General features: G+C 49.6%; 1 protein-coding gene across 2 annotated transcripts in view; it reads left to right on the top strand.

Moving 5' to 3' along the window:
- Positions 1-5,218: 5,218 nt before the first annotated feature.
- REV1 (REV1 DNA directed polymerase) overlaps positions 5,219-12,408 on the top strand; it is a 55,261-nt gene continuing 48,071 nt past the window's right edge. Inside the window, exon 1 of one of the 2 annotated variants that reach the window (XM_068182731.1) lies at positions 5,219-5,431. The gene's annotated coding sequence lies outside the window, so the exon portion shown is untranslated. The remainder of the gene's footprint in view (positions 5,432-12,408) is intronic. The other variant, XM_068182732.1, reaches the window with a different exon arrangement.

Below are 12,408 nucleotides of genomic sequence, written 5' to 3'. Positions count from 1 at the left end.
TAGGAGCTTAAAAAAGTAGGCATCATGATTAAAAGGTAGGTGTAGGCAGTGATATGTAGTATATTAATGCTACAAGCAAATGCTACAGATGAGATTTTACAACAGCAGTTTCACTGGTTAACATGAAACAATAGTGCTCGGCCAGGAAACGATGCAAAAATCCTGCAGCTCTTACATGTCAATATTTATAATTATTATTGATTAATATAATCAGGGCATTGCTACAGCAGGCTGCGTTAGTACAGCGTGGCAGGAGCTGTGAAATGTGTGTCTGTCGCGCCTCCCCTCCCTCCGGCCGGCTCCTGTCAGCCGGGGGATGGCGGCCCGAGCGCCGGGGAGCCGGGCCCGCAATGCAGCACCGCCCCGCCGGCAGCCGCCGCCCCGGGCGCACAGGGACACGGCTGCCGCCGGGACCGGCTGCCGGGACACGGCCCGGGGCCATCGCCAGCCCGGGACCGGCTGCACGGGGCCATCCCCACCCCGGGACCGGCTGCACGGGGCCATCCCCAGCCCGGGACCGGCTGCCGGGACACGGCCCGGGGCCATCCCCAGCCCGGGACACGGCTGCACGGGGCCATCCCCACCCCGGGACCGGCTGCCGGGACACGGCCCGGGGCCATCGCCAGCCCGGGACCGGCTGCCGGGACACGGCCCGGGGCCATCCCCAGCCCGGGACCGGCTGCCGGGACACGGCCCGGGACACGGCTGCACGGGGCCATCCCCAGCCCGGGACACGGCTACCGGGACACGGCCCGGGGCCATCGCCAGCCCGGGACACGGCCGCCCGGGACACGGTTGCCCGGGGCCATCCCCAGCCCGGGGCCATCCCCAGCCCGGGACACGGCCGCCCGGGACACGGTTGCTCGGGGCCATCGCCAGCCCGGGGCCATCCCCAGCCCGGGACACGGCTGCCCGGGACACGGTTGCTCGGGGCCATCGCCAGCCCGGGGCCATCGCCAGCCCGGGACACGGTTGCCCGGGGCCATCCCCAGCCCGGGACACGGCCGCCCGGGACACGGTTGCCCGGGGCCATCCCCAGCCCGGGTCCATCTCCAGCCCGGGGCCATCCCCAGCCCGGGACACGGCCGCCCGGGACACGGTTGCCCGGGGCCATCCCCAGCCCGGGACACGGCTGCCCGGGACACGGTTGCCCGGGGCCATCTCCAGCCCGGGGCCATCGCCAGCCCGGGACACGGCTGCCCGGGACACGGTTGCCCGGGGCCATCGCCAGCCCGGGGCTGCGCCGGCCGCGCCGATCCCTGATCCCGGCTGGCTGCCGCAGGGCTGCGTGTGTAAGCCGTGTCTGCGCGGAGAACAGCACCGCACTGACGGCCACAGCCCGAGCCACTCGGGGGCAGCCGTGCTGGCTGTGCTGCGGGTAAGAGACATCCTGCTGAATCAGCTTCTGTGCCTTGGGCGGAGACAAACGCCTGAATGAATGACAAGGCTGAACCTGTGGGTACGAAAGGGTCCAGAGACAGGGATGGATTCAGTGTCCCCTATTCTCATCCCTGTGCTGCCCGAATAAAAATCACCTCCGAATTTGCGGCTGAGAACTGAACCCGAGTTGAACCCTCCCGGAGTGAATTTGACACAGGTGATCCAAGAGCTCCTGAACCAGAACTACAGAGTGAGAAGTAAGGACCTTTCTCCCATATTACAAGGAAAAAGTCCACTGCTGCTATTCTCAATTTTTATTTGTCTGTCACGACTGCTGCTTACAGCAGCTGCAGGCCAGTGACTGCCACGGTAAAGCGGTGAGCAGCAACCGGTTGTCCGTTTCACCTTATGGACCCTCTCTGGAAATGGATGAAGATGGCAAAGATCTTCTACTATACAATTCTGCTATACAGTGCTATGCTCTGGTAGAGCCAAGCAATTGGAAGTGCTCTGCCCTTTAAACATTACCTACAGACTAGCAAAACAGCAAGCAATGGCATAGCCCAAGTTTTCTTCTTCCTTTGTGGAATGGCAGAAGATTGGCACTCTGTTGGCCCTGGCATTGGTGTGTAGTTGACATGCCGACATCGCCCTGGGAAACACGTAAGGCTGGAAAGATTAGACAGAAATATCAGCATGGGGAGGGCTCTTCCATCAGTGGCTTTACGTGCCCTTCCTGACAATGTGAGATGCAGAGATAGCACGACAGAAACTGTCAGAGGCCATAGCAGCCACAGTCACTGCTTGGTAATGCCTCCTATATTAGGCTGCAAGTAGCATGGCCCTGAGCCTCTCAAGTTTCACCTGGAAATGCCTTTGTGCTGAAGTTACTGAAATTACCTCAGACGTACTTTCCGTCAATTGGAGCAGGTTTCTCGCTCTCAGAAAGTGAGACTCATAGGTGAGGGCTGCTCAACAGTAACACCTCATCGAGATGCCCCAGCTGAAACCTCAGTCCCACTGAACACCTAGTGCCTCCCTCCCCATGCTCAGATTTGATTCCAAACTCAATGAAGACAGCAAGAATGCTTTTGCTGACGTCAGCAGGCTTGAAGCAGGCTTCACCCTGTAAATATTTACCAATGACTAAGCCATAAACCCAGTTCCCAGTCTGCCTACTGTAACCTGAGATGTTTCTCTGTCAGTTCAGGAGCTTGTTGGTGAAGATGACTTATACAGCGTGAGAGTGTTAAAAGACAGGAGACAACTCACTACTTTTCTTTTTTGGCCCGTTTCCTAGACTTCCCTATTTTTATCCTCTTTTTAACATTAATTCTGTTTTCTGTTTCTCCCTAAACTAATATTGGCCTATTTTAACTAACTGTATCTATTTTTTGCTCAAAGTATAGAATGGCTATTTCGGGTTTTTTCACTGGTAACTCTTACCCCAGCTATATTTCACGAAACAAAATAGCTGTCCCCACATGCCTCTCTAAATAATTGTTGGTTCCTCTTATAATTTGCTTATATGTCAGTTTCTATTTAAAAATAAAATACAATCATTGACTAACCATTTTAAAGCTGTTCTTGCTAACTTAAATTAATCCCTATTCCACTTGTCTTTCTGCCTTTCTGCTCCACAACTGCCCCCTAGAGAAATAGCTCTGTAAGAAAAAAATAATGCACATATCCAGTCATGCAGTACTTTTAGCAGTTAATTGACTTCAGACTGGCAAGGACTGGGATTGGTAGAGTCACTGCCTGGCAAAACTGGAAAATGCTGGCCCACTGAAATGGATATATTCCAGATAACATATATATTTTTAAACAGTATTTTTCAGAATTTTTTTTTCAGGTAATATAATTTGCTAATAAAAATTAGACTGAAAGCAGCCAGCCACAATGTCTCCAAAATGTGACATAAAGCTGGTTAAAACTCTAGTTAGTGCTTCTCTCTGGCAGGAAACACCCACATTGTGAAGACAAGTTTCATTAAAATACTGAGCAAAAATCAAATATTTGGGGTTTTCTCATGAAGGTGCTAAGAGTTGAGCTATAAATATTTCTCAAAGTGAAATGCAGCAACCATTCTGGCTAAAATAGCTGATGCTCAGCTTGAGAGACACAGACCTGAACTCGAGTTTTCCTTATCCTGCACGGATATCTTGAGCAGTGTGTAACTAGATACGAGTGAAAGGCTGGACAGTCATTAAGTCTTTGATGTTATCATGCAAAGTAGAGAAAAATAATTTGAAATTGTAACATTTTTCACAGCACAGGATAACTGTGGCTACGCAGATGGAGAAAAGAAGGCTCCCCACAGGCCCTTGTCTTACAGTGACAGCTTTATCCCTGGAACTAAATCCATATGGGGCTGAGTCCATCTGACTGGTGTGGTTACAACCAAATTGGAGTTTTGCCTAGTATCACTGGGGACTCGTAGCAGATCTGTTTATGTGGACATAATTGTAGGACTGGGGCTATTTGCTATTTATATAACAAATTCCATACACCAGAATCAGAAGAAGACAATAGTAATTTTTATGTAAATTGCATAAAGTAGCACAATTAACAAGACTGGTGTTCCTAAGTATTTCTCTCTTATTTCCCCTACACTCCCATACGCTATTACATCTGCTTCCCTACACAAGGACCTCCATATAGGCTGTGTTTTCCCCCACAACTGGCCTTCTGTTCTTCCCAGCCTCCCCATGGATACACTTCAGAGCATCCCCAGTGTGCTGAAAGGAGGTTGTAGCCAGGTGAGGGTTCACTCTTCTCCCAGGCAACTACCGACAGGACAAGCTGTGCCAGGGTGGGTCTGGGTCGGACACCGGGGGAATTTCTTAACGGAAGGAGTTGTTAAATAGTCGAATGGGCTGCCCAGGGAGGTGGTGGAGTCCCCGACACTGGAGGCGTTCAAGAAATAACGGGATGTGGCACATAATGCCGTGGTTTAGTTGACAAGGTGGTAACTGGCTAAAGGTTGGACTTGACAACCTCGGAAGTCTTTGCCAATCTAAAAGATTCTGCGATTCTGCAACTAAAAACGCAGACTCCCATGGGCAGAGCCAGTGGGTGTTGTTCCTGTAGCCAGCGGGCGAGTGGAACAGGCAGGCCCTTCTCCTGCGGAGGAAAGCCCTTCTCCAGCGAGGGTGGCGAGGCCTGAACCCGGCTCGGCTCCACTGCATCCAGGAGGAGCCAGCCCGGTCAGCGACAGCCCTGGGCGGTGACCCGGCTCCCACCCGGGCCCTCCCCACGCGCCTTCCGGCTGCAGGGCGGTCCCCGGGCAAGGGAGCTCAGGGCTGCGCCGGGCACGGCATTCTCCGGTGCCGGCCGCCGCTCCCACCCCGGTACCGAATCCCCGCCCGCCCGTGCTTGCCCCGTCGGGCCGCCAGGGGGCGCCGCCGCCCCGCGCCCGCCCCGCCGCCCGCCCGGAGCGGCTCCGCCCCGCCCCGCCCCGCCGCCACGCCCCGCCGCCCCGCCCCGCCGTCACGCGCCGCCCCGCCCCGCCGCCCCGCCCCGCCCCGCCGTCACGCGCCGCCGTGCTCGCGGCCCCGCCGCCGCCGCGCGCTGCTCGCCCCGCGGGGCCGTGCCGCTAGGGGGCGCTGCTCGCCCTGCGGGGCCGTGCCGCTAGGGGGCGCCGTGCCCTGCGGGGCCGTGCCGCTAGGGGGCGCCGCGGCCTGCGGGGCCCGGGCCGGGCCGGCGCGCGCCGTTAGCTGACCGCGCGGCGGCGGCGGCGGCGGGTTGGTGGCGCGAGACTGTGCCGTGAGGCGCCCGCGGGGGAGGGGCCGTGCCGGGCACGCCGAGCGAGGTGCGGGGAGAGAGAGCGGCCGGCGCTGGGGAGGAGGAGGAGGAGGAGGAGGAAGAGGAAGAAGGCGGGCAGGAGGCGGCGGTTGCGTGCGTCCGTCCGCCCGTCCGTGCCGGAGGGGGAGCCGCGATGTGAAGCCCCCCACACACACACACACACACCGCGCACACACGCGCGGCCCGGCAGGGCAGGAGGCAGCGGCGGCGCTCCCGGGAATGTGTGTCTGGGACGCGGCAGAAGGTGAGCGGCGGCACCGCGGGCTCTTCCCCCCCGCCGGCGCGGCGGACGTGCGGAGGGGCGGCCGGGGGGACGGGGAGAAGGAAGGGAGGGGAGCGGGAGGCAGACGCGGGGCCCGCAACCGCTGCCCTGCCTGCCGGCCCCTCCCTGGGCCCGCGGCCTGGGCCTGCCCGTTCTCTTCCCGGCGCGGGAACGGGGGAAGGGAAGGGAAGGGAAGGGAAGGGAAGGGAAGGGAAGGGAAGGGAAGGGAGGGAGGGGAAGGGCGGCCGGCGTTATGTAAGCGGCCCGCGGGGGCCCGGGCTGCCCGCGCGGACGGCGGCGCGGGGGCGCGGGCACGGACCCCGGGCGGGGGCGCGCCCGGTGAGCGCGGGCCCGGGCCGCCCGCCCCTCCCGCACCTGTGCGCCTGTCTGTCTGTCTGTCTGTCTGTCTGTACCTGTGTCCGTCACACGGGGCCTGCGCTGCAGACACAACACGGGTCCCCCCGGCAGGGCTGGCGAGAGCGAGGCTGTGCCACAGCCCCAGCTTTCTGCCGGCGCGGAGGGGTCACTGCAGGGAAGCAGGCTGGAGCGGGAGGAGAGGCCGTGCCCTCTGGAACGCTCCCCGCGCTGGAGCGGCGTGAATCCTCCCTGCGGTTTCCCGTAGTGCTTGTCACAAGTTGTATTTGCTGAGCAATAGTGCTGGGTATGACTGGTGTGCTGAAGGCAAGAGGGAGGACCTGCGCTTGATGAGTAAACCCGTGCTTACCAACGCTGAGGGACAGATGTGTTCGCATCTTGACCCCTTCCCCGTCTGGTTTTGATGCTTTTTGCTATACAGTTACCATTGACTTGACCCGGCTAAAAGCCCCTGATGGGAAATGGGCCGTGATGGCATGTTAACCTCAAGAAGGAAGAGGAATATAGTGTCACCAGCGCGTTTGGGTTTTGTTTTTTTTTTTTTTTTGGTAGAAAGTCTGTGTGATGTGTGCTGTAATATTCCATTATTTCTGATGCTTTAAAATTAAGGTTACAGGCTTCAGAATGACAGGGCTGTGAATACTTTGTGTTAATAATTGTCTTAATGAAAAGATGGGTTGATGTTTGTTATGCATCTTGATCTAAAATCCAGGTTCTACCTCAAATTTGGCACTGTAAACCAAAGAACCAAAACCAGGGGACTTTAATTTTATAATCTGAATTCTTTATTCGTTTAGATGCAATTGTTGCTCAAATAGAACTGTTTCGAACAGTTACCTAACACCCATTAGTGGCAGGAAGTTACAGCTAAAATTTGTTTCTGGAATAGTCCTGTGTTACGAAGGTTTATGACATTTAACACAAATGAAATCCAAGATCAGACAGAAACCCAAATCTCTGACGAATTCCATGCCATCTTGCCTCAAGCATGTAGTCATTACCCATTCCTACCATATTGGTCTTTCATTCAGTCCATTTCTTCTGCCGGATAATGTAGCAAATCCCTGTTAGTAAATAATCCCAAGCTGTCACACTGGAGGTCACTGGTAGGACAGTGTTAGTGGAGGCACAGTGCAGACACCTACCTTGTGACTCACTGATGTTTAACTTCTTGAAGAAAGATTGTTTTAAAAGCAAAGCGCTAATAGGAAAAATGAATATATTTCAAGCCTCAACTGTAAAGTGGTGGTACATTTTTTTCTGTGTACAATATGTGTTTTTTTCAGTACATTATTTAGAAATGAGCCCTTCAAACCTAGGATCAGTCCATCTTTCTGAATAGTACATACACTCTGGTACAGCCTGTTCTGGTGCACTGATAGTGTATTGTAAGAGTGCCAATTTTCATTAGTTGTTTCTGATCCCTTGACCCACATGACTTCTTGAAAGAATTTTTATGGCAAATTTTCAATCTTTCTACCATCCCTTTCATTTACTAGAGGGATTTTTTTTTAAAAAGTAGGAATTAAATCTGGCTTTGAGTAGGTAGAAAAAAATTAATGTGATTACACAGACTTTTTTTTAATAACCCAGGACAAGCAGAAAAAAAATAACTGGCCTGACCCTGCCATGTACTTTCCCCATTTAATTTGTTAGCTATTGTTTATTTCATAGAGAATGTTTTTTTTTTAATTCAACATTTCTCTCTTTTAATTAAAGGGGTATATTATCATCACTGAGATCTGTCAGCTCTTAGGAGGTTTGCCTGATGTATATATAACAAGGGAGCTAAATATCCAAATGTTGAAGCCCTTCATCAAGAATGCAATGTAGATTAATTTGGTGATAGTGCCACGTGTTTACCTAAGCATAGCAAAATGAGGGAAAAATTGGAAACAAATAGAAATGAGAGTGGCCATGGCATTACAAAAAAGAGTTGGAAGTAAGAGAGCTAACCTTAAGTGGGTGCAAAAAATCAAGAGGAGTTCTTAGAAATGTGTCATACAGTATACTTGTGGAAGTGTCTTTGTCTAACAGGTATTTGTAGTGCTCTGCCCCAAGAGCAGCTTTTTGCTCTGTTGTGGAAACCAGACAGCATTTAATTGGATACACAAATGTATTTAGGGAAAAGGGCTTGCTGTGTCTGCGATCCCCTCACTCTGTATTTCAGGTGGAATATCTGGTGCTCATAAGATAGAAGGCAGAATTAGGAAAGGCGTCTTTCTCAGTGCTCAGCAGAAGACAGATGAGTGTGCAGAACAGCCCTGAATTCTGGGCTGTAGTGGTAACTTCCATTCCTGTGGCTTTTATTTCAAAATCGACTTAAGGACTGCTGCTATTGTAGCTGAGGAATCCGTGACCATGAAATTCCCCTAGGAGATACTTTTAGTTTGGTATACCCATAGCAAGGATTGTATATTCCATATTCCTTGCTTTAAATGCCTAGGCAAACTGTGGTCCCTGAATTTCAGAGTTAGCTCTTGGGTAATGCAACTCCTTACCTGTCTCAAGGTTTCAGGTTTCCTAGTTGGTATTCTGCCTATTTGGTAGTGCTGAAACTGGTGATTTGAACTTCATTTACTTGCAGAAGTAATGCTTAGCCATGCTGTGGTTAACTCTTCTGTTGGTTTTGCTTTTCCATTCCCAGCTATATATAAATGCTTTACCCAAGTCCCAGTGTAATGGAATTCTTGGTTGTAACCTCCTCATTTGGTTTGCCTCAATTAATGCACATCTCTTTAGTGTCTTGATTTATGAAAGTAAATAACCCTGGAAAAGAGAAAGGTGGTTTCTCTTAGGAGAAGACACTGCTTAGGTACCTTGCAGAGCCATTCTTGAAATGCAGGTGGATTGGTTTGAATGCCAAAGCAAGAAAGCAGTGCAGAAGCTGTGCAGGGTAGGGTCAAGAGCTACCGTAAGGTTTTTCCATATTAACATAGAGACTGGCAGTCTTTGGTTAGGTGCTGTATGTGGTGTATTTTGGCAGAATCCTGGGGACTGTTGATACTATGTTTTGTCAGGTTCTAGTTGCCAGTGAATATCCAAAGTAAAATAAAGTTCTGTCTTGCATGGTTATGACTTCACCTCTTTGAGCTGACTCACATCAGGTGTTTGTTCAGGGCAGGATGAGTTAGCATCTTGAACAAATGGTTGTGCTCCACTGAGGTCATTTTGGAAACCTAGGAGCTGTTGCTTTTTAAAGGAAGTGATGGAATTGCTATTAATTCTTAAAAACAGAAAAGCCCCTGACCCCATGGCATGTGAGGTAAATTATTAGTGCAGTTTTCCAAGTAGTGTGAGTGTATTTTACCATTCTGTAAAATTGAATGCAACTCCCAGTTGAAGTAAAGAACTAAAATAATGATTTATATTGAAAGGATACTGTTCCTGACTTCTGAGTCTGCTTGTTGTTTTCAGGAAACATTAGAGCACTCGGCTCTAATATTGCCTTTTCAGTCACAATTCCTTGATTATCATGCTGTAATTGCATTTGTTAAACAGTTCCAAGAGTCCTGTTAATAAACCAACTGTAAGAGAGAGGTAAGGTTGTAAAGACTTTTTACTGTAATTTCTGGATGATTTGAAGTGTTGCCCCTTCCTATAACTTCTGTATTGATTTTTAACCCAAGTTTTACAATTGTAGCATTTGCTTGGGATAGGCCATTTTTGCTCTGTAGCCATTTTGTATTGATCTGCCTCCACTAAGCAGCAGTGTAACATTGCTGGTTTTATGTCAGAGGTGATTAAAATACCAACTTAGAATCAGTACAGGCCAATTCAGATTTGAGTTTAAATTAAAGGATCTTGAAGAATTAGAGCATTTGTGGTTTTCCCCTCTATTTTTCATGGAAAATACAGAAACATGGTGCTCTTCATATTTTTCTTTGAATCTAGGAGGAAACCTGATAATATGTTGGGTCAGATCAGGAGTTTGTTTTGTTAACAATAAGCAAACACACTGAAATACTTTCCCTTTGTGTTCTAAGCTTCTGTAGTTTGTTACCTTAAAAATATAATATGTTTTTATTCCGTTTATCTATTGAGCAGATATGGACTTTTAGCATCCTTGGTATCCAGTGTTAGATAATCTTCAAGTAAACTAGGCTGTAGATTAAAAAAATATTTCCATTTCTTTTGATCTCCCCACTTGCTAGTTTCATCTGATTCTTCCTAGTCTTGTTGGTCTGAGTTGATGAAAAAAAGTAATATCTGTGGACTAAAGAAAGATATAGAAAACTTGAGTAGAAACTTGAAGCTTCAAGGCTAAGCATAGAAGCCTTATGTTGTGAAGATTTTACTTCAAAAAAGACTTTGCAGCTTTGAGAGTTTCAAAGGCAATGTCAGAAAAGCATTTGGGAACTTGACTGTGCAATCTCAGTTGAAATTAAGTAATGTTATTCAATGTTCTGCTATGAACAGAAAATCTGCCTATTTCAACACTGAATCTGTAGTTATCAATGCTTTTGCTGGTGAAGTTGTTGAGTTCTTAGAGTTTTGCTGCCCATACATGAGTAAGGAGTCCTCTTTAGTATCTGACATCATCTACCATTTGCAAAGTGGATGCCTTCTCTCTTGTTTTCTCTGAAAAGCCTGGCAGGATCAACACTTGCTCAGAGATAACATTGGGTTGACCATAAAGCACAACTGCCTCGGCACATCTCCTAAAAAATCCCCAGCGTCATCATGGAACAGTCAGGGTTGCAAAGAACCTTAAAGTTTATATAGCTCCAACTCCCCTGTCATGGGCAGGGACACCTTCCACTAGGCCAGGTTGCTTAGAGCTCCATCCAGCCTCATCTTGAAGACTTCCGGGGATGGGGCATCCACAGCTTCTGTGAGCAACATGTTCCAGTGCCTGGCCACCCTTACAGGAGAGAATTTCTTCCTAATATCTGATCTAAACCTACTCTCAGTTTGAAGCCATTCCCTCTTGTTCTGTCCCTACCTGTCCTTGTAGTAGCCGCTCCCTTTTTCTTGTATTCTCCCTTCACATACTGGAAGGATGCAATTACATCACCCTGAAGCCTTCTCTTCTCCAGGCTGAATAATGCCAGTGCTCTCAGCCTCTCCTCATAGCGGAGGTGCTCCATCCTCTGATCATCTTGGTGCCTCTTGTCTGGACTTGTTCCAACCGGCCAGTGTCCTTGCTGTGCTGAGGACCCCAGAGCTGGACACAGCACTCCTGGTGGATCTCACCAGAGCGGAGTAGAGGGGCAGGATCCCCTCCCTTGCCCTGCTGGCCACGCTGCTTGGGATGCAGCCCAGGGTACGATTGGCTTTCTGGGCTGTGAGTGCGCATTGCTGGGTCATGCCCAGCCTCTCATCCTCCAGCACCCCAAGTCCTTCAGGGCTGGACGTGTTCAGCTCATTCCACGGCCTGTATTGATTCCGGGGGTTGTCCCCACCCAGGTGCAGCACCTTGTGCTTGGCCGTGTTAAACTGCATGTACCTCTCATTACACTGGTTACAGCGCTGGCTCAGGGCAGGGATTTGTTTCTGTGCCATTCACCACTGCCAAAGTAAGTGGTCAGTCTGGGTAGCGAGCACTCACGTTGGTCAGCAGCAAAGACCAGTTTGTTGTGTGTGCACATACATACAGATATCTGTACACAGGTGTATAGTCAAATACCTAAATTCAAACAAAAATATGTAGTTTCTTCTGAAGGATTTCGCCCATCCCCTGGGCTGAAGTCTGGGGAAGCTGAAAGTAGCATATGTCAGGTTTTCACAAGCATAGTTCCTCTGAATTTGATGTTAATAAATTCAGAGCACCCACAGATTCCTTGCTTTGATCATGTCATGAAAATTTTGCAGTTGTTTTTGAATAATTATACCTCTACTTACCCACTTTTTCTGCCTTAAGTTTTTCTTTAGCTTTACAAGAATGTTTCAGTTGTGCCTAGAAAGTCCTAAATCATTCAGCAATAGCAACTCTTCTCATTATTTGGGAGTGGTGGTCATGAGTTTACTTAGGCCACCTACTGACTTCTTGGCCAATGCCTTAGCATAGGTTGCTTGGGGAAGACAGGAGTTGTGGGACTGGATTGTCATACTGAGTGCACAAACCAAAAACCTTCTAAACAAGTTCTGTTTATTTATTAGGTAGAAAACTAACATCCCAGTCTTCATTTTCAAAGAAGATGCATAATTCTCCCTTCTCAAATATTCTAGATAGGTAAGCAGAGGGGATTGAAGGAAGACTATGCAGCTCATAAGCTCATCTTGTTTCTTGTTTTGGAATTCTCCCTTCTCAAATATTCTAGATAGGTAAGCAGAGGGGATTGAAGGAAGACTTTGCAGCTCATAAGCTCATCTTGTGTCTTGTTTTGGATATGCAAGTCCGAGAGAGCATTTCCTTTTGGTGATTTACAGTCCTTTCACTGTGTTGCTGTTTAGAGTCCTAAATTCACAAATTGTATTTCTTATTCTGATTTTACTTAATGGTTTTTATTCTGGATTCCAGGCACTTAGAAGTTAGCATAAAGATTATGAATGTCCCAAGTCCTCTTGGGGTTGAAGCCCCAGAAGAATTTAAGCACAGAAAAGAAACTAAGCCAGTTGATGAAGTTTGCTGAAACTTATCA

The sequence above is a fragment of the Anomalospiza imberbis genome, chromosome 2 (assembly GCF_031753505.1).
Source record: "Anomalospiza imberbis isolate Cuckoo-Finch-1a 21T00152 chromosome 2, ASM3175350v1, whole genome shotgun sequence".
NCBI classification, from domain to species: domain Eukaryota; kingdom Metazoa; phylum Chordata; class Aves; order Passeriformes; family Viduidae; genus Anomalospiza; species Anomalospiza imberbis.
Note: the sequence above shows the minus strand (reverse complement) of the source record. Positions and strands in the feature narration are given on the sequence as shown.